General features: G+C 40.7%; 1 long non-coding RNA gene across 1 annotated transcript; it reads left to right on the plus strand.

Annotated features, from left to right (window-relative positions):
* Window positions 1-2,852: 2,852 nt before the first annotated feature.
* LOC146656456 (uncharacterized) lies at window positions 2,853-3,623 on the plus strand. The gene is made up of 3 exons (XR_014914252.1): window positions 2,853-2,908; window positions 3,040-3,077; window positions 3,514-3,623. It is a non-coding gene; the product is annotated as an uncharacterized LOC146656456 (long non-coding RNA).
* The last annotated feature ends 207 nt before the right edge of the window (window positions 3,624-3,830 follow it).

A 3,830-nucleotide genomic window follows, 5' to 3' on the forward strand; every position in this document is an offset into this window, starting at 1 on the left:
AAAAATGCACAATAATGGATATCACAAAAATGTCCTCTCATTACCACTGTAGAACACGTATGCAACATTATACAAACAATATACATGAAACCATACCGTGTGCGCCTCTTGGACCACATGCAGAATAACATTAACGCTGAGGCTGTAGATGCATCTGTAGCCACGTATCCATGCTAGCTCCACAATGCCGTGATTGTGCTCTCAACCAAACTCTGGTCATGTGACAATTACAAACTTTACCTCATACAAACTTTACAGCACTTTACATATTTAACAAACCCATATTTTGTAATCACATATTTTAGACATGTTTTTTAATTAATGTTACACTTTTATCATCTTATCTTGTAAATAAAAGAACTAAATTGAGCATGAATCTATCACAGAAACATGAAATAACCAACTTTATTTTAACTGTCTCAGGGACAGTTACACCAACTCTTGATAATAGTAGTAACAGTGAATCAATGCTATCATGTTATTATTATTTCATAAAAATGTCCCTCAAGCATGCACTATAAAATGACATTTTTGTGTTAACTGAAGCATCTATTTTACTTAAAGCACATTTAAGCAACAGAAGCTGATTCAATGTCCTTTAGAGGCAAGCTCATTTATATTCCAGGTCTTCAAAAATACTATCATGATCTAGCAGAATGATCACCTCAGTGGAGAGTACTGTTTAAATTACACTGGTTTATTCACGGGAGAAACGTCTGTCAGTGATATGTCCCAGTATTAAGTAAAGGGGGCATATCCAAATGAAGCCCGTGTTGCGGTCCTTATTGTTCTTCTGAATATCACGTGACCAAAGATAAACGAAGTCCTGATTCTCTTAAATGTCTCTGCTTCGTTATCAATCTGAGCTGTAAAAAAAAAAAGGCAGAAATTAGTTTTTGTATGAGCTGGATCTGAGGTGATTCTGAGGATTATCATTGTAAGGACATTACAGGGAGTGCAGAATTATTAGGCAAGTTGTATTTTTGAGGAATAATTTTATTATTGAACAACAACCATGTTCTCAATGAACCCAAAAAACTCATTAATATCAAAGCTGAATGTTTTTGGAAGTAGTTTTTAGTTTGTTTTTAGTTTTAGCTATTTTAGGGGGATATCTGTGTGTGCAGGTGACTATTACTGTGCATAATTATTAGGCAACTTAACAAAAAACAAATATATACCCATTTCAATTATTTATTTTTACCAGTGACACCAATATAACATCTCCACATTCACAAATATACATTTCTGACATTCAAAAACAAAACAAAAACTAATCAGCGACCAATATAGCCACCTTTCTTTGCAAGGACACTCAAAAGCCTGCCATCCATGGATTCTGTCAGTGTTTTGATCTGTTCACCATCAACATTGCGTGCAGCAGCAACCACAGCCTCCCAGACACTGTTCAGAGAGGTGTACTGTTTTCCCTCCTTGTAAATCTCACATTTGATGATGGACCACAGGTTCTCAATGGGGTTCAGATCAGGTGAACAAGGAGGCCATGTCATTAGTTTTTCTTCTTTTATACCCTTTCTTGCAGCGACGCTGTGGAGTACTTGGACGCGTGTGATGGAGCATTGTCCTGCATGAAAATCATGTTTTTCTTGAAGGATGCAGACTTCTTCCTGTACCACTGCTTGAAGAAGGTGTCTTCCAGAAACTGGCAGTAGGACTGGGAGTTGAGCTTGACTCCATCCTCAACCCGAAAAGGCCCCACAAGCTCATCTTTGATGATACCAGCCCAAACCAGTACTCCACCTCCACCTTGCTGGCGTCTGAGTGGGACTGGAGCTCTCTGCCCTTTACCAATCCAGCCACGGGCCCATCCATCTGGCCCATCAAGACTCACTCTCATTTCATCAGTCCATAAAACCTTAGAAAAACCAGTCTTGAGATATTTCTTGGCCCAGTCTTGACGTTTCAGCTTGTGTGTCTTGTTCAGTGGTGGTCATCTTTCAGCCTTTCTTACCTTGGCCATGTCTCTGAGTATTGCACACCTTGTGCTTTTGGGCACTCCAGTGATGTTGCAGCTCTGAAATATGGCCAAACTGGTGGCAAGTGGCATCTTGGCAGCTGCACGCTTGACTTTTCTCAGTTCATGGGCAGTTATTTGGCGCCGTGGTTTTTCCACACGCTTCTTGCGACCCTGTTGACTATTTTGAATGAAACGCTTGATTGTTCGATGATCACGCTTCAGAAGCTTTGCAATTTTGAGACTGCTGCATCCCTCTGCAAGATATCTCACTATTTTTGACTTTTCTGAGCCTGTCAAGTCCTTCTTTTGACCCATTTTGCCAAAGGAAAGGACGTTGCCTAATAATTAGTGATGGGACGTTCTGTATCGAGGCTTCGGAGCGTGTGTCGAGTAATGGAGGGGGCGTTTCCGCGAAGCGCGTATCGAGGCTTGCTTCATTTATGGGAGGAGCTGAAAATGATGACGTCCGAAGCCTCGCTGCCCGGCTGTACCACGTGACTGGTTCATGAAGTGGTTCGAACTTTGCCGCGAGATATGACAGCGATATAAACCCCTCAGACTTCATTCAAAATGTGGGTGTTTGATGGAGAGTTGCGGTTAGAGAGAGTTTGGAGACCGTTTGGAGGTTTATGAGAGTGAGGAGAGAAAGTCAGGAGAGAATGGAGCCAGCTAAGAAGAGGAGGATGTCCTCCCCTGTGTGGGAACATTTTGATTTTATTCCTCCCAACAAGGTATGTAAATTTCTACAGAAGATGTATTTTCATGATACTGATGGTGCAATACAATTTATGTTGAGCTGTCTTGACTTTTGTACAAGGTGAAGTGTTTGCTATGTGCCAGGGAGCTGGGATATAACAACAACATCCATGCTTTGGCACTACAGAGCTTTGCATGAGAATAAGAGGAACACCGATTGTGGAGCAAGACCAGGTGAGCCATCAAATGTCATGATAATATAGCATGCAGTAATGTTACTAAATGATATAACAATATTATACAACTGTTATAAGTTACGTGTGTGATATTTATATCTGTGCTTTGTCTTTATTGTCTTTCCTCAGGAGAACAATCTCAAATAGATGAAGACCTGGTCAGCATGGTGATTGAGGACTCCCAGCCATTTAGCATTGTGGAGGACAAAGGATTCAAAAGATTTGTTAAACCATTAAATCCCAGCTATGTGCTCCCCACTAAAAAGGTCATAAAAGCAGTGAAAATTTAGTTTTTACAGAATAAAATGTGAACAGGCAGGACTGAGGCTCAAAGCCTCAGTGTGTAGCTGTCCATACCTCAACGTTACAAAAGCACAACTACTGTCCACACCCCAACCACACCTCACCTCACAGTAAATGATCATTTCCATTTCAAGCATTTCCAAATAATCATTTCCCATACTGCCAGTATAAATATACACAGTATACTGCCATCACTACAATATACATGTTTTACACACTCCTTTTGTTGTTGACATTTACAGGCTGTGTGCAAAATGCCACACTCTTCAAATTCATGCCAGCTATTATTTTTACGTCCAGTAGGTGTCCTGCTAGAGCAAATGAAGCTTCATGAAGCTTCGCGTTGGGGTGAACCAATTGGATGAAAAGCTTCAGTGCTTCATGGGGCTTCATCTGCCCATCACTACTAATAATTATGCACACCTGATATAGGGTGTTGATGTCATTAGACCACACCCCTTCTCATTACAGAGATGCACATCACCTAATATGCTTAATTGGTAGTAGGCTTTAGAGCCTATACAGCTTGGAGTAAGACAACATGCATGAAGAGGATGATGTGGACAAAATACTCATTTGCCTAATAATTCTGCACTCCCTGTATGGAGCCACCACAA

Source organism: Rhamphochromis longiceps, linkage group LG13 (assembly GCF_057381845.1).
Source record: "Rhamphochromis longiceps isolate RC_006_pf linkage group LG13, R_longiceps_female_GT1.1, whole genome shotgun sequence".
Lineage (NCBI taxonomy): Eukaryota > Metazoa > Chordata > Actinopteri > Cichliformes > Cichlidae > Rhamphochromis > Rhamphochromis longiceps.